General features: G+C 29.4%; 1 protein-coding gene across 3 annotated transcripts in view; it reads right to left on the bottom strand.

Moving 5' to 3' along the window:
* Positions 1–19,702, bottom strand: part of LOC107448788 (uncharacterized) — a 155,542-nt gene that overhangs the window by 109,312 nt on the left and 26,528 nt on the right. For 2 of the 3 annotated variants that reach the window (XM_071183393.1, XM_043047383.2), the window contains exon 2: positions 5,357–5,465. The gene's annotated coding sequence lies outside the window, so the exon portion shown is untranslated. Of the gene's footprint in view, positions 1–5,356; positions 5,466–6,273; positions 6,529–19,702 lie in introns of those variants that run through there. The other variant, XM_016064123.3, reaches the window with a different exon arrangement.

Here is a 19,702-nt window from a genome sequence, read left to right as displayed (position 1 = left end):
AAAGTTATATTTTCTTTTTATCATAGGTGGCAAAAAACTAATGTTCTTTGTTCCTTATATACCATTATCCCTGCAAGTATAATGATTGTTAGAATCTCAAATTTTTTTTGTAAATAAAACAGATTATTTTTTTTATCTAAATACAATGCAATTCGCTAAATGCAAAGTTTGATGACACCATTTTTTTGCCTGCAACCAAAAAGAAGAAAAATTAAATTCAAAAGAAATTTTTACTGTCGTTTTCACTCAAGCCAACCTCATTACAAAATCATTTTTATTTCTCTATTTTTTCTGATTTTGTTTTTAGAGTCATTCTTAAAAACACTAGATACACCATTGAATTTACGAAACATTAATATCAAGTATTAAATATAGTAGTACAACAATTTTAAGTTCTTATAAAATTACCGTTGTATATAGTAATGACATTAAGTTCTGGTATAAAAAAAAGTAAATTGTAGTTAATAAACTCAAAATATATGGTATCTGAAGCATACATTTGGAAATTTCTGCTGATATGGTATAAGTTTTCCGGAAATTCTGGTTTTAAAAATTATTCTTATTAGCACACATTTAGTAAAACGTACAAAAGTGAAAAGTAAATAAACGACTTTTATGCTAAAGCAACAAGGTAAAAATTAACAAATTGTATCACATATTATAAAACCATAATTCCTTTCTAAATTTACCAAAATTTCCAAAGCACTTCGGTAAGGAAAGAATGACCGAGCATTTTAGTGTTCCCATAGAGTCATAAACACGGCAAATTTTACCTTATCTGGTAGTTGTGACCATAGTTTTTTTTTCTCCGGGAGCTTTCAACATCTCATTTCTGCCCAATTGCATTATTCGATGCATTATTCAATGTCATACATTAAACAGCCTGCATCTGAAGACGAAATTTTGACTAGCTAAATCAAATATTCAATTTTCAAACAAAAGTAAAAAAGAAAAAATCCTATTTGAATATCAAAAAAGGTTTTAGTTACCATGGTGGAAACAAAATTTAACTACCAACATTTGTTTATAGATGAAAGACTATTCTATTTCTTACACAAACGCTATAAAGATATCTTCAATATGCGCTTTATTCTAAATTTAAATAAAAACATATTCGCTCTTTGCAAATAATAAATTTTAGAATACTTCCCAACAAAAATAAAATAAAAAAATAGCGAGGTAAAAAGTCAGTAGCTGCCGTCTATCTCATTATTTTCCCCAAAACGAATTTAGCTTAACTTACTTCACCGAAGAATTTTTTTTTTAAAAAAAGCTTTTAGAATGAGACTTTAATATTTGATTATCTGGATTTTTTTTCCTTCCATTTTTTATTTGAAGAAAAACAAGAGAACTTTGAAGAAGATGAGAACTACTTTCTTCATCATTTCGGTAGAAGTTATTGATTTTTTTTCTTTAAATAAAAAAGAAACATAAATTTCAACATAAGATATTCAATTCTACCAGTCACTTAACTAATTATTCATTTTCCGAAAAAATTCTTATTAAGAATAATATTAAAATTATAACTTATTGTGCAAGTAAATAGCTTATATGAAGAAATTCTACAAACTAAATTTTACTCTTCTAAGTTGCCGTCGCAAGAATAATTATAGTTATTTATTATTATAGTAATTTGAGTCGCTACTGCACATTCTATTAAGAAGATTTGGGACATTAAATTCATAAAAGAAAAAAATTCAAAAAATATATCGCCGCCAACCATAAACAATAAAAAAGTAAACAATAGTCACGTCTTCGAGAAAACGAATTTCGTCAAAATTTGAGAAATATTTTGTCATTTCATTTTTTCCAAAAAAAAAGCCCTGTAATGCTTACTTATCTAAATTCTCAAATAATCACTTTAACGTAGGCACCATGTAAGCTTCACAACACTTGAAGGACAAATATAACAGAGAGATAACCTACACCATTGCCCAAATCGGGACTCGGGCCCCAGTATGATATGATGCAAACCATATCGGCCTTTTCTCGTATGGATGCTAACTCCTTGACCACCAGACAGCCTGGAAGGAATAATTCGTCTCTTTATTTACGATAGTCTAGTCTTTATTCCGGTTTCGTCATTCTAGTTTACAATCTCCCTCCCACAATGCACTATGATGAGGTTTCGAGTTGAGGAAGCATTTTCGTCATATGTTTGATAGTTAACGTTTCGTCATAAATCACGTGATGAAATGATTCTCAAAATTAGCGAAACTTTGCTCAAAGATTGCTGTATCGTCAAATGCTCATGACGAAATAATATTTTAATGAAAAAAGTTAAAAGTACTTTATTTCCGTCATTTTTTAAAATTCCTATAGTAATACTTATTAACAATCTTATTCTAAATCTTACAAGCTAAAACTTTATTAAACTTATTTTACTAAGATATCTCTTTTGAAAGTGGCTCATACTTGATGTTCGAGTGAAAAAAAACAAACATTTTTCCTATTTTTTTTAAAAATTATCTTTCTATCTATAATCGATACTTAACTCAAAATCAGCAATATTCTTGTATTTTGTAAACAAACGTTGAATGTAGAAGAGTACTTTTTTGCAAAATAAACTGTAGTTTGTTTTCGCATACAAAATTCGATCGTTAAAAATTCCCATTTTTNGCATATTGCAGAATTTCGATAACATGCTAGAAAATTTCATACATTTGAATTCAAAGTGCCCACAATTGTACGGTTAAACAAAAGTACGGTTAAAGTTAATTTGGCGTTGCCAAACAGTGTCACATTATACTAATTAAAAAATATTTTATAGAAATATTGATTTGAACATAAAAAAAATCAAAATAAGCTTGATAACTACAATGTAAACAGACAGCTTATGGAACGTCAAAAGTGCCACGCCCACTTTTCAGAAAAATAGCTATAAGATCATAAAAAATCATCGTATCGAAAAAATTTGAACAACACGTGATTCAGGCTGACTATCTTTACATTTTTAACAAAAAAAATTTTTTTTGAAGATTTTATGATTTCAAGATCCCGTGTCCCCTTAATAATAAAATTCAGTTTTAATTTAAGATGAAACAATCAAGCCATGCTGAAGTAATCATTCTAAAATAAACATTATATGTTTACTTAAAAATACTAGTAATAAATTCTTAGTTCATAGTTATATTTAAAAACAAATACTTAATACTTATAGTCATACTCTAAAAGCTCTCTATTTGTTTTTATTTCCTAACGTTTTATGTTTAATTCTAGTTGCCATGTTACATGTAATATTAAAACAAATACTGTAAAAACAGTTGTGATTTATTTATTTTGCGTCGTCAAAGCAAATTCTTAGCATGTTGAAACAATCTTTAAAAAATCAATTCCTGCATAGGATGTTGTAAGGAACTGACAGAATATCAGTTAAATACTGTCATTTCGTTAAAATTTATTCCACTAATAATTAAATATTCATTAAAATTCTTCTATGTTATCATTATTAGTTTTATCTATTAATAATCAATTAATATTATCTTCAGGAAAGAAAATCCCACGGGGTTTCTTGACACATCTTTCCGATATAAACTGCAACATTTTGAAAGAATAAAATGAGATAAAATCAATATTTACATTGCCTAGTATGTTGTATTAGTAAAAAGAAGTAATTAATACAATAATGTAATAAGTTACTGCAAGTAATGAAGTACAGTACTATATGTTACAACGTTTCTAGAAGAATGCCATTTTTTTCAAAACTACAGTACTTTATAAAAATATTAGATTTTCAGATTCGATTTAAAAATTAGGAACAAATCCGAAAAATTCTGGACAGTTGGCAGCTATGTGATATGTTTTTATATAAAATTACATTTATGATTATTAATATTTCTTCGCAACTCTTTACTATAATACATACCATAAAGGTATATCATATTTCCACGCATATTACACCGTTATGATATATACTCCGCTAAAAATATAGAGGTACATGTTTAACAGCGATATCAGTACAATAACAACGATAACAGTACAAATGTTGCACCGTTACACGGAGAAAATTCTGAGAAAATTACCGTGTTGGTAACATTTCTAGCAATAAAATCGAATTATACGCTATTTAAGTGATATATTTGGTAATTTTCCCCACATATGATAACTTTTTACCGGAAATCTGGTTTACTAAATTATAGTTCTTAATATCATACATTTAGTAAAAATTACAAAACTGAGAAGTAATTTTAACCTAATAAATTGTAATGAAGGCGAGATATATGGTATCAAGATAAAATTACCATATTTTACAACATTTACCCAATTTTATCACATATCATAAAACCATATTTTATTGCTAATTTTACCGAAATCCTTACCAGTGCGCTTCGGTTAAATTTACCAGGCTTTTTGGTGTTCCTATATAGAGCAAGGAATACGGTAAATTTTACCTTAAATATTTTTCGGTTAATTTTGACTTTATTTTCTCTCTGTGTATTAATATAATATTTTATTACATATTTTTAAACATGAACTATAAATATTCGTGTTTAATTTCCTTAATTTAACTATTACAGGTTTTCAATTTCCTTTTTAAGCAATATATTTAAACAGAAACAAGAAAACCTTTAACAGCATAATAATAAATTTTCCCGATATTACAGTTCTCAAAGTTGATTACCAAGTAAATCATTTTCATTATTAAACGATCTTTTTAAACATAAATAGGTTTTACTTTTTTTAAATATGTATGTTGCAACAAATTTACTCGATGTTTTTGCTCAAAATACCGATATTATGTTGCAAAGTTGATCCTACACAATCTTTATAAGTTAATTACTATGTAAAATATTTTATACTTTATTTAATGATTTATTTAAGTGTAAATAGGATTTACTTTATCAACATATGAAAGTTGCAGTAAGTTTTCCTTTCACTGTAAGGGTTTTAGGTACTGATACGATGTTTAAACCAACAATATTTTTTTCATAAAGATTCGGTTGCGCCACTTTCAGAGAGATAGAATACAAAATCATTTCTGCATACGTTAAAATATACTTTTTTCGAACTTTACATATAAAAAAATTGGCACATGATATTTTTTTTTGAATAACAACTTTTCTTTAACGTTTCAACTGTCATTTGGGAACGTCAAAACCTCTCTCGTACGCATCTAATCTAACACTCGCATTCTTACATCATCTAAAAAAAGACTATATAACTCACACTTTGCTACATATCTTTCGTATTTTATTCTTTCGTTGTCATGGAAACAACCGTGCTCTTCTCGCCTCCATTTTGACAGTAGAAAGAAATGGAAATAAAGATGCAGGAATATAAATATGTTAATAATAACAATAGAAAAGAAAAAAAATAAGGAAAATATGAGTGGAACAGAGAAAATTGGAACGCTTACCATGCATGATCAAAGAGTATTCGAGAAATATGCGAGACTTCAAAGCTGAGCATTTGGCGAAGATAAACTTTAGCAGTCCCTTTCTCCTGGAGATAGTTGTATATAAAATCTGAAATGTAAACAAACTTAGAATAAAATATTACTCAGAGTTTTTCGCATTCCTAAAAATTCTGAGACAATAGACTTTTTTAACACTGTAGCAAACGAATTCAGAATAGCAATTGTAAAAAATCATTTAGAATGAAATTTTATAGAAGTGTAAGCGATTAGATTTTTACGAATGAAAGGGAAGGAAATAAAATCTTAAGTACAAGTATGCGAGCTAGGAGATTTTTAAGCTTAATGGAATAAAATTAAACTGCTTAAAATAAATATTTCTATGGAATGTTTTATAAAAGATAGAGGAGAGTGAAGCAGAGTGCCAGACCCAACAGCTGCCTAGAGCTGCAGAGCTAAAAGTGTCAATAAGCAGGACAAATAAGTGCACCACCACGATTTTCCACTTAAAAAATTTTCCAAATAGCGCAACACTTACACTACAAAAATTTGATACTGAAATCGCATGAAATTTTCATCGTTTTTTTCATAAATATTAAAAAGTTTGGATTCCAAATAAATAAACTAAGAGAACATTTCTTTATATTGAAAAAATTACGGGAACTCCATCAAAAGTATTCCATTAAAGTTAAAAAAAGTTCTCTCAAAGCAACAAAATACAGATTAACGCAGGATAGATTTTTTTCCTTCATTTTGTGACGATGCAAAAGTCAACTGCTAACCGATCTTATAAACAAATTTTAAATATTTCCTCACTTTCTATCAAGATCAAATGAAACCGTGTTTCACACCTGTATAATGGACAGTATAATGGAATGGATTTTCTCCCTCATAAAAATTAAAGAAGCAAGAAGTGATACCTCAAGGAAACATTTGTTTTTCGCCAACATTGCCTGCTTCTACCGATTCCTCGTTACTTCGGTGATTATTTTCATATTGACTGCTAGCCAAACAAGTGCTAAGTTGTCATAACCTAGACACCAATCAGGCAAAAGTATAGCTAAGTGTCAGGTTGCTGTGTTTTTTTCCTCCGCTATTAGTTTTCGTCAAATAAAATATAGTTATATATTAGAAACGATTGAACCTCTTTCCTGGCTACAAAGATGGAGTCAAGTGTTTGTTTTGAAAAGAAAACAGTTATAGAGCTCCGCCCATCATTTCTATTGGTTAGGAAATGCAGCATTTAAAAAAGGAGTATGAGTAAATGATTTCTCAATTACTGCTAGAAATCGATTTCGGGAAATGTGCGTGGGAAATGAGAACATGCATCATGCTATGTTAACTATTAAAATTAGATTTAAGAAAATGTCGAAGAACTGGTCATGATTTCATAGTGGTTGGAAAAAAAAACTACCATGATCTTCTATTGACAAAAATATAAATTACTTTTCCAGTATAATTTACTGAAAAAGTGGATTGTGGTTGTAGAAAATACATTTTACTACAATATTACCAGCATATTACCAGCTATATTACCAACATAATACTTTTTAACATAATAACTATATTTACAAACATTAACTTCCAAAATGCACCGACAAGGAAGGTACTCGAAATGTCACTAGCCAATCAAATTTATGTTTTCCCTAATAGTTTTCCGATTCTTAAATCACATATAAAATTTATTTTGCTTATTTTGAAGCAATTATAAAGTTATAAATTATTGAAACTACACTTTTTAGCTTGAATACAGCACCAAGTTTAATTCATCCCACAGACAAAGAGCATTGTTGGCTATGTAGTATTTGATAACGTAGTATTTGATTTGATCCAGTTTTTAAAAAAGTTGCTTTGGCAACCATACACGTAACCATAGTTGCTTTAATTTAAGACATCTCCTTAATTTAATACCTGTAAGTGACGTCATCATAAATAAACCATGGTATTTAACGATTCAAAAGCCAATCAGGTTCGACACACGCGTGTGCTGTCGCTTGCAGACATCTAATTAAATCTAATTTCAATCACATGGTTAGGCATAATCACTTCCTCTCGAGTTGCAAGTACCCTATTGAAAACTTCAATATTTGCATTTTAAAGTATTTAATTTAGCGCTTAAATCAATGACAAATGATAAAAATTTAATATTTTGAGGATCAGTTCAAAAGTTTCTGCATTTTAAAAATATTTTTTTAACAATTTTTTAACTGAATTAGAACTTGGTCGAGAAATCATTTGAAGTTAATTTTTAAAAGTATCTGGGACATGATTTTTTTTTTCTGGCATCTATCGCGCAAACTTTCATTTTCAATAATCTATGTCGTAACGACAAATGTGGAATAGATGAAAAGTTTTATACACATATACAATTTCATGATCTAATAATGTAACTATATCGAAAATTCAGCCTGATTTACTAGAGCGAGGCTTTGGGTACCTTGCTTGTGAGGCGATCCATGAGTCAAAAAAAGAATTCCGAAAAGAAATTTTAGAGTTTGCGCTTTTTCCAAAATAACAAAATGCAACAATAGAATCACCGTATTGTCTAAAATGAAATTTTTATTTTTGAGAATACATGATTTTAAAAAAATAAAAATGATGAAACTTTTTCCGTATGTAAGCGTTTTGCTGCCAGCACAGTAAAAATTTCCGGATCAAATTACGGTATAAAGTACAAACACTTTGGGTGCATATCCGTAAATCTATTTTACCGTAAAATTCATTTTTACTGGAAAATATTATACCATAGTTTTTTATTAATATTCATTCAATTTATAGTGATTCGGTGATTTTACTGCATTTATTACTGTAAAAATTACGGTATATCAATATTTTTGCTCTGGCACTCCAGCTGACAGTGCTTTCTGTAAATTATCTGGGTTTTTTTTACAATGCAGAGACGGAATTATGGTAAATTTTACCAAATTCTGGCAGTTTTAACCACACTTTTCTTCTCAGTGCAAGTTAGAATGTAATTTTAATTTGAAATATAATTCAAAACATTACCACCAGACGGGAAGTTTTTATTCTGCACTGTTAAAAAATTCACAAAAATAGTAAAATAACAATTTATTTAATTCTTATTTTGCCGAATTCAAACAAAACAGTCAAATAACTGGAAATAAGATGGTATTCAAACTGTTAACTGTGAGAAAAACCATATATTAATTGCTTTTACCTAATACCATTAAACAACCAGAATTTTATATCACCAACTAGACCCGCCTGAAGAAGTCACTTAGTCCCATGCAGATGGGCACATATCATAGCCGAGAGGTCTAATCTGTCAACCTCATGACCAACTGAATGGGGGTTCGAGTCCAGCGTTCACACCACAATATTTCTACAACACATGAAGTGTTTCCAGTGTCCTGCACTGTCCAATTTGTGACCCTAAACTATGAAAATACAATGCTCTCATTCACGCAAAGATGGCAGCACCATAAAGCTGCTTAATACAAAAAAAATCTAGTATTTCCTTTATCTTACGATAAGTGTGATAGGTACCAGATTAACTAATTAAAACAAATTCCACGGTTCATTTGATAAAAATACAACTCAACCACAACTTAACTTCATTTCCCATTACCTAACGAAAGGCATAGCTCCAACGTTCAGCTTTGCAAAATCCTAGTTTTTTTGCAATTTTGAAATCCTGCTAGTTATAAATGGTTTAAAAACTGCATGATTTTGTGCTCATGGTTTTTTAACCATGTAAGTTGTAAACGGTTTTAAAAACGTAAAGGTAGAAAGTGTTCCTTACTGTAAACTTCACGGTTAATCAGATGGACAGACTGCTGCCGGTTCTTCTGACCGCAATTCTCCTATACTCCCTAATTTTTGACCCTGGGCTATTAGAATACGAAACTCTCACACTCACGCATAGGTGGCAGCACTTATAGCTGTTTAACACAAAATCGTCTAGTATTCCCCATCTCTGACGATAGGGGAAACAACCAGATGAACTAATTAAACCACACTGCACAGTTAATTTGTTAAAACCCAACTCAACCACAACCTAACTCAAATGCTCATTACCCAACGAGACTAGCTCCAGTTAAGCTTTTTCCCTGTTTTGAAACCATGCTAGCCGTAAATGGTTTAAAAAAACTGTTTAATTTTGTATTTATGATTTTTTAACCATGCTTGTTTAAAACGGTTTCAAAACCGTAAATGTAAAAATGTTTTTTACTGTAAACTTTACGGTTTATTGGGTTGCTGCCAGTTATTTTACCATAATTTTAGAATCAAAATTCTAATAGTGTAATATAACAAGACATCATCTTTTTTTCTTTCTACTCTTTCAGAAGAATCGGTTCAACGTTGACAATAATTTTAGTAACTTGAACAATAATGCAATGCAAATTTGCTACAACGCTAACATTGTGTTAAATATAACTAGCCATGCCTTTTTTCTTTTTCGAGCAGTAAGTAAACAGAATAAATATTGTTCACTTTTAACCATATTGTGGTGAAACACGCGTCAAAATTTTTGAAAGCGTATTGGCAACAAATTCCATAAATTCTAAGATGATGTTAATAAATCTGAATGCTATGAACAGTATATCACCTGTCAGCTGTTAGTTAATTAAACAGATGAAAATAGGATATAAAACAAACGTCAAAAAGTGTCACTCCCGTTTCCCATGAAACGAAAGCGAATCTGAATACACGTGAAATGAGAATAAGTGTCCAATAAACACGACAAAAGAAAAGACTCAGTTGTCCTTTATTTTGGCACATTTGATTTCCTGAAATTCAGAGAAGGAAGTCACGAGTCGGCGACTCTAAAAGCTATTAAATGCATATCCGATATATAAGCGAAAGACTTTTAATGTTAAATTTTCATGACCAGCTCTTAATACAGAGTGTGAAAAATGGTTTGTCATGTTAAGATTTAAAAAACAGTAATAATGCCGGATTCGCATTAAATAGCTTAAGTTATCCGACTAGTCTCAACATATTTTTTTAAAAAGTCGTCGTCTGTTTTAAATAAAAGTTTATTTCGTTATAAGGATTTCAACGACTTTTAAATGCATTTGCCATGAATATTTATAAAGGTTTTAATTTGTAAAGAACAGTTGTATAAATAAAAGCAACATGAGTGAACCATGAGCAATGCCACCGCGATTTGTGATTTGTTCACGTTTCTGGTTTTTTCATATGTATCACGAAGTATACCCTCTCTTCATTTAAGCAAAACAGTTATTCAAAGCTACCAAATTTTTCTGACTTCAATATTATACAAAAATTTGTATCCAAAAATATCAAGCATTAAAATAATTGAAAAATATTGACAATCTTTGAAACAATTAGAAAACTTACCTATGCGTTGGGGGCATTGAAGTAAAATGTATTAAAACGTATATATATATATATATATACTTACTCTTGATTTTAATACAATTAAATGTATCACCATATATTTAAAATATTAAAATTAAGTTAAAATTTTTGTATATATAAAAGTATTTTTAAATGTTTGGAAATTATTATAATAAACATCATAATAAATATAAAATTTCAGACACAGTTCTTGTAATTAGAAACATTTGTAAAAAGAATAAAAATCATCTAAATAGTTAATTTATTTGAAAGCAAAACTTATCTAAAAACCATTGTTTAAACAAATGGTCAGAAACATTTTTAACGAAGCATTAAAAAGGCAAATAAATAGACAAATGAAAACATCAATAATTCAAACGGAAAAGGTGAAATTGTTGTGACGTTGTTATTGCAAGCAATTAGCTTCCAATCCAAAATTAAAGTTGAAAATTTTCTTTCAACTGAATCATTAATTGCAACAAAAGTATATAGTTCTCGATTTAAATCTTTTAAAAATTGGAAACGAAATTTCATTAATTGTTTTTATTATTAGTCAATAGTTTCGTTTAGGAGCCTAGCTTCCGAAACAAATTAATAACTGTAAATAAAGTGTCCAATTATAGCATAAAATANAAGAAAAAAATGCTCCTTATTCGGTACAAAAATGATTTTTAAGTCTTATTTTCAAAAAACCCTGTTTTATATAATTTTAATTCATTTCTTATTTTGCTTTTTATTTTTTCAGAAACATGCATGCTTAGCATTTGCGCCGTATTAATGTTTGGTCCCATATATATTCCCTTCGCAATTTTGAAATATTTCATAAGTAAATTAAAGTTATGAAATCAGCTGAAAAATAAAAAAAAAAGATTAATTATATTTTTATGTAAAAAAAAATATATTATTTATAAAACGCAGGATATCAAAAACTATCCAAATCTAAGGAGCTCCATCTTCTGCTCGTTGCGCAACTAAGAACTAGAAAGGCTTTCGCAATTCTTTACAGATTACTTTGCAATATGAGTGCTTTTTTTCCTTATTGAACGCTGAAGTAGTTTAGTTCACTGGTATTCTTATGAAAATTAAGCCCTTCTAATATGTGGCGTATACATCCTGTGAAATCTTTGATTCATATGCATTTCAGTGGACTAAGCCATGGATCAGTGAACTTCAGTGGATTAGATGTTTACATATTAGTAGATTAGGTATGTACTAACAAAATAACGGTAGTAGTTAATGTCACAATTCATTATGTAACAATGACATTAGCAATAGTTTATAATGCATCAATAATGCACCAAAGTGAATAAAAATTCATGAAATTAATTAATATTGCATTTGGAATTTATTCTCACACATTATTTCAATTTAGGTGTTCAGTGACGCAAATGTTTTATGACTTCTTATTCTATCATGAACTCAGAAAAAAATAATTACAAAAATAAATCGTTACAACTAAACAATTTATTTTAATTTGGTTAAAATTTTTATTTGATGCCATATAACGTAAATTGAAAAAAAGAAGAGAAAGGCCTTACTCAAGCCTAGGCCTAAATTGAAAGCATAAATCTGAAATGCATGTTAGGTGTTTTTTTTCCTTCATGTTTGTGACTGTTTCCTCATTTGTGCATGCTATGTTTCAGTTCTCTGCGGCTAACGCGAATAAAAGAACATCTATTTGTCTTGTAATGATAAATGTATTAATATGTAATGTAATATTTGCTGAATGACGCTCTTCGTTCAGGGGGGAAATTAAATAATTAATAAATTGGTATTAATTACCATTACAAAATCGTTCACAAAATTCAAAGCCGTGTACCGACGCAATTAAAACCATTCAATATAATTCTAAATTTATGATTTATTATTATTACCTGGGCACCAAAATAGTTTTGCGAAATTATATTATATTATATTATATTATTTAGGGTAATCCATTTTTTTTCTGGCTTATTGTACATTGACTCATTGTACTGACTGGGTTTACTATGAAAGGTTGAAATGGCTTTAATAAATGATATTAGAATTAGGTTTAAGAAAACAATTTTTAAAATGTTGTAATAACACATTTTTATCTTATTTATTCTTTATAAGCTTATTTCTAAGCGTCAAGGCCGAAGATCAAAAAACAACAGAATACAATTCAAAATAAACAAATTCAATTTATTGTGAGTCATAAACTTTCTTTTGTAATATTATATAGCACAGAGCCACAATAATGAAAAATTAACTGCGAAACTTTCACATAGTCAGTCTACTCTCATAAAACTCATTCTACTTATTGTACTGAAGTATAATAGAAATTAATTTCTACGTTTTTAAATGCAATGAATAATTTTCTTTTAACAATAGTCAAGAACATTAAAAAAAAGTCAAAATTTCGAGATGTCACAGATCAACCAATGACCCATTCTCCACCTTGAACCGGTTTTCATCCTCTAAACTCACCCTTAACGCATTGTCATGTAGATTAACTCCACCTTCGCAGAATTTAAATGAAGAAGATATCAATAATGCTTACAGAATTCTTAATCTCGGCAATACAAACGATGAAAGAGTAACGCACTGGAGCGCGGAATAAAGTTCTAATATTGATAAATAAGTGAGAATAAAACCTATCGAAAAGGAAATTAAACAGGTCCTTCCTCGCTTTTTTTTCCTTATCGAATCGGTATTAAAAGATGATGATTATTGATTATTATTACAATTATTGAGGTTTCAAGTTTTCCGTTTTATATCAGCCAAAAGAGATATCGATTTAAAAAGTAGTTTGAAGGAAACTCAATTCAAAAGGCAAAAGAATGGTGCGCAAGTCAAATTTGTTTTAAGAATGCGCGTTTTGAATTCATTCACAATTCAACCAATTCATTTGCTTTAAATAAGAATAAGCCCTCAAAACTGCTGGCAGCCGCCGTGGCATTGATTCCACAAGGTGCTGATAGGTAGTCTGAGGTATCTGGTACCAAGCGCTCACCAACTGATCCTGCAATTCCCTCACATTGCGAGGGGGTAGCGTGGAAGCACGAATTTGGCTTTCCAAGTAGGACCACAAATGCTCTACTGGATTAAGGTCAGGTGAATTTGGGGCCAAGACATGACTTGAAAGTCACTGGAATGTTCCTCGACGATTTGACCCTTATGACATGGTGCATTATCCTGTTGGTAAACACCATCCCCCGCAGGAAAAAATGCTGCCATGAATGGGTGAACCTCGTCCCCAACTATGTTCAAGTAGCTTACAGATGTCAGGGATTGTTCTATGAGGTTAATGGTCCTAATGTGCCCCATAAAAACATTGTTCCTGGGCGAGAAACCATTAAAACCTGGGCGAGCCCATTGTTATAGATGGAGGGTGGTCATAATGTAATGGCTCTTCGGTGTATATATATAAGAATTTTCAACCTCCTAGCCTTGTAATTTTGAATCAAATCCAGAAGAAAGGGGAAATCTGGAATCGAGACTTGAGACAAACGATCTTTTACAATGGAACTAACGTTTGCGTTGCGAGAGAAAAACCATGAAAACCTGCCATGCCTAGAATGACGGCAAAGGGAATCTAACCCATGATCTACCAGTGAAGATATTTTACGTCACTGCCGTCGCTACAAGCTGAGCGCTCTATCCGTTGAGCTTTGTGGTCGATTCCTGAGACAATATCAAGTAATCATGTTAAAAATGCTGAATCATTAACTTTGTTCATCTAATATAATATAGCACATTTATAATCTCAAGCATATAGCATTGATTCGTTTAAGAAATTCGAACTGCTGAGAAAAAATAGTATTTAAAATAATTATTCTATTTTAATCAGAAACCCTATAGCTATAAATCTTATAAAAGATTCCAGGACAGTGGTGTTAGTCAGTAACAGAGAACACGCAATTGAACTGCAACTCATAACTGACTTGCTTTATTTCTTCTTTATCCCGACTTGTAACATGTCTAAACAAAACAAAATAATAATTCAGAGCCAGGATTCACTAATTCCATTCATTTATCGCAAAAAGGCGAATCTCGATATGCCGTTCGAACATCACGTGCGTATGAATCGCCTTGTATTATACGTAAATGCATAAATATATAATATATAATTCATAAATATCAGAAATATGAAAAATTTGTAATTCATAAATCAAATAAATATAAATCATGATGTGTAAATCGCGTGAATATAAACTGCGTAATCGGAATACCGAAAATATGAATCGCGGTGAATAAGTCGTAGCTACGAATGTATATTCTGAAATTACAAAAAGCGAATACATATAGTGAATGAAAATGAATCGCGCTGCTGCAAATCAATTAATCACTGTAATGTATCAAATAAACTACGCGGTTAAAAAAAATGCCACTGACAAAGTACCATACCGATTATTAAAATTTTCCGTCAGATGTCACGTGCGTCAGATTCGGGTTCAATTCGACTAGGGTTAAGTGAAATTACGCTCAGGATCAATAGTTCTGAGACATTGAAAATAACATTTCAAATATAAAAGTCACCATATTTCATTATGATGATTTAAAATTTCATTTAATAAAGTACCACCGATTATTGGACTTCATGGTTTCAATTTGCCATCAAATGTTACTGGATTCATGCTGAATAATAAAAGTTCTGTGGAATATAATTTAATTTCGTTGCTTGTTACGGAAATAAAATGTTTCCAAAACAAATAAATGGCACATCTCATTTTGATGGCTTGAAACAGCCATAAATAAAATATCTTCGTTTCTTCGACGATTTCTATTGATTGTTATTCTTTGGGTGTCGGATAATGGACGTTCTGAGGAATGTTATTCAAGATTGTTCTCTGCCACAGAAACTAAAGATGTCAATTTATATTTGACGACATATTTCATTTTAATGTTTTACAAAATGCCACGATTAAAATATCCCCTTTATTGGACAATATTCTCCAATATATCTCACTGTTGTCAAATAAGTGAGATTCAGAGGAACTTAATTTAACACAGTTCTCAGGAACATATATTAAATATTTATGGTGTAATTAAACAATATTTTTCATTCTGATTATATGAAGCTTCCGGGAATAAAATACAATTAGACGATATATGTTATCCGTCATATCCCACGGATGTCGAATAATTGAGATAGTTCAAAGCATTGTTTGAAATTGTTCAGTGGCACAAAAACTGAGCATTAATGGTGAAGACTGACAGCATAAATCCTTTGAATGTTTCGCAAAATGTCCCGAATAAAGTACAATTGATTATCCTACTATATATATTTTCAATCATATCTCACTGGCTTCGGACTATAGAGAATTGTAGAACATTTTTTGGCATTCAAACATAACATTTTTAGTAGAATGGACAACATATTTCATTTTTATTTTCTCGAAGAAAAATAACATCTAGTGAAAAAAAAAATCTTACACGATATAAGGTCACCTGTACAAACACAAATTCGAATAAAAACATTCAGAAATCTGTCAGTGATTCATAAATCAATACATATCTCCATTCGCACGTTTATGATCGAAAAAGATTTCCACTATCTAATCCAGATAAAAAATGGAAGAAAAAAAAGAATTGCGAAAAATTCAAAGAAAACATTATGAAGACAAGGAAAAAAAATAATACCTTTCTTTAGCAAAGTGATAATATATTAATAAGCTTAAGTAAATTGTTTTTCTTCTTGTTGCGGAATTTTCTAGAGTAAATTATATAAAGTGAGTATGCGACGGAAAATTAATAAAAAGGAGCTAAATGATAAATAGATTCAATGTTATTAAAGAAAATTTTTAAAGTGCTTAAGGCATCTGACTGGTGCAAAACATGATTTCGGATTAAAAAAAAAGATTTGTAATTGAGTTTATTAAACACTTAGAGCTGGGAATCTAAAAATACTTTACTTTTGTTTGCACTTTAATTATTTACGAAGTTATGGCAGGTTTTGTGCAAGGGGACAACAGTGGATAGAATAGTGATTTTTAGTCTTTAAATGCGTTTACCTCAAAACCAGATTTTTCTCACATTTTATGGCACCTTAAACACGATATCTCATGTTTTTCTTAAAATAATTGTCTACAATTTTCATGTTTTGAACTACGCCTAGTCTGTACTAGACTAACAAGGGAAACTAGGGAAGTGTGACTCGCCAATTTTGAAATAAACTAGTGGGATGTATGCCTTATGAGGAATAATTTTAGGGGGAAACATTCGTTTCGGCCCATAGAAGGTCCTGTGAGAGATAAAAAATAATTCAATATATAGAAAAATCGATATTTTATTACTTCAATGCAGACTATAAGTTATTGTGATTGTCTCATACTCCAATTAATTTTGTGGTACTTTCACGTACTATATAATGCATATTTATTGTCAAAATTGATTTCGAAAATTTTATATATCTGTAGTTTTTCAGAAAAACCTGTTAGGTTAATTTTAAAAAAATTTGACATCAAATTTTTAAAAAATTTTTTTTTTCAAATAACTTTCCAAATTAATTGGAGTATGTAATTGCAAATCAATTAATTATAAATAATTAATTAACAATTAATTAATAATTAATTAAAAAATATTTCATTATTAATTAACAATTAATTAATAATTAATTAAAAAATATTTAATTATTAATTAAAAATTAATTAATTAACCAATTAATAACAAATTAATTGGAGTATGAGACAATTACAATAACTAATAGTCTGCATTGAAGTAATAAAATATCGATTTTTCTATATATTGAATTATTTTTTATCTCTCACAGGACCTTCTATGGGCCGAAACGAATGTTGCCCCCTAAAATTATTCCTCATAAGGCATACATCCCACTAGTTTATTTTGAAATTGGCGAGTCACACTTCCCTAGTTTCCCTTGTAAGAATACTACTGGTAGTCGAACTTAATGTTTTATGCTTGTTTTTCCGCAAAGGCACGTGAGAAAATTTTTAAAAGTTTGCGTTTTTAACTACATTGATCTCTTAGTCAGTAGTATGTGCACTTGCTTTTAAAGTAATATTTCAAAACATAATTGATAGCCTTCTTAATGAAATCCTCAAAGGAATTTTTATTTTCGGAGATAGAAATTTTTTTTTAATGTTTAGTGTATATGCAAAATAATACCTTATTTTTAACAAAAATGGGCTATTTAAAAAAAATAATAAATTAATAATATTTTTTTTTCCTTGTTTAAGTTTTCACACATAATAAAACACGTAAGCTAGTGTCTTAAAATTTTATATTAATATTTTTAAAAATATTTCTCAAAACTAGTCGAATACCCTAACTTTTTTTCTTTTCCTGATGATAATGAAAAAAGGCAAAGAAAGCTAATTAAAATTTAAATTAACTTTGCTTAGTTAGTGTTTAAAGAATAACCTTTTTAATAACTCCCAAATTTCTTACACTTTGTTCTTTATACGTAAGTTTAAAAGGTTTTTATATTTATTCATTATAACTTGAAAATTAAGTTTAAAGAGTTTGATAAATCGAGAAAAAATATAGTAGAATCCATATTTAACAAGAAGCTTAAGAAGCAGAAAAATGCTCGTTAAGTCAAGTAGATCGCAAAATCTGAAGTTAAGGTTAATACCAGAATTTTTTTTTAAATTAGTTAATTGTTTCCACATAATATTAATCGATACGAGAAACTAAGTTTATCTAACGCTTATTATTTAGCTTTATTAAATTTTGGTACGTTTAATTTTCTAAAATACTCAATATGTGATTCCTATACTGCCTTCAGATATAAAAAAAAACTGCATTGCAGAAAATTGTGGATCAAGTTATGGTAAAAATTAACAGCACTTAAAGTGCGGATACCATTTTAACCGTAAAATCTTATGAAACAAAAAATCTGATACACCATAATTTTTATAGCAATATTTACTGCAAAATCTCTGAATCGCTGTAATATATAAAGTGATTTTATGATATTAAATATAAAACAAAATTATAAGTAAAAATTACGATATACAATTACAGTAAAAATGGATTTTATGTATGTAACACACAGTGTGGCAGTAACTTTGTACAGGAGGAACATGATTTTGTGATGACCTTGCAGTACAATGTTGGTATTATAAAAAAAAAGTTTCTTTTCGAATGCATTCTCCCTCTGTTTTCCTCCGCGTTTACTTCCGAGGCAATATTTTCACTGAAGAGTATACAATTTTTTGCTCCTCGATAATTTACTCACTGAAAAGTGTATGAATTTTTTTACTCCAAGACGATAAACGCATAGTATATACTATATTTTCTTCCTAGATAATATATTCACTGGAGAATATGCGATTTTTTCTTACGCGATGATACAACGGAGACTATACGATTTTTTTCTTCAGAGATTGTATACTCACAGAAAAGTATGCTATTTTTTCTTCAAAGATAGTATACTCACAGGGGAATATATCCTATATTAAACCTGTGTGTCTGATCAATATCCTTCTGTTGCAATCAGGCAGGTTATCCTCTTCTACCAAGCCACTCACATTTTTGCGCCGAAACCTATTTCGTAGTACTTATTTACAGAAAAATATTTAATAATCCTAAACAATTGATGACGTACAGTGGTAATGTAATTTTTTTTAATTATTTTTTTATCATTTCTGTTATTAAATCATGCTTCCAAAATTATTTCACTCGCTAAATCCAAAACAAAGTTATAGAATTGCTCTATAAAGAATACACTCTAATATATTTATAAAATTGTGCTAAGCAAAAGAGTCTTGTTCAATCCAGAATCTCGTTGCATAACAAGTTAGTCTTACTGTATAAAAATAAAACGCAAAATTCATAAATTTTAAAATTTTCATAAAAAATATAACAATTTTAAAAAATAACGATATTTAAACTTATTTATAATAAACTACACTGAAAAAAAGTATGGTTAAAACTACCTGATTATAGTATTATTTACCGTATTTTCTATGGTAACACCAAAAAGCTCGAGACTATTTACCGAAGTGCTTTGGTAATAAATTTGATAAAACTAACAATAAAATAAGGTTTTATAATATCTAATATACATAATTCTCTTACGTGGCTCCCAAATTTTGG

Source organism: Parasteatoda tepidariorum, chromosome 7 (assembly GCF_043381705.1).
Source record: "Parasteatoda tepidariorum isolate YZ-2023 chromosome 7, CAS_Ptep_4.0, whole genome shotgun sequence".
Taxonomy (NCBI): domain Eukaryota; kingdom Metazoa; phylum Arthropoda; class Arachnida; order Araneae; family Theridiidae; genus Parasteatoda; species Parasteatoda tepidariorum.
The sequence above is the reverse complement of the archived record's forward strand: the minus strand, read 5'-3'. Positions and strand labels throughout refer to the sequence as shown.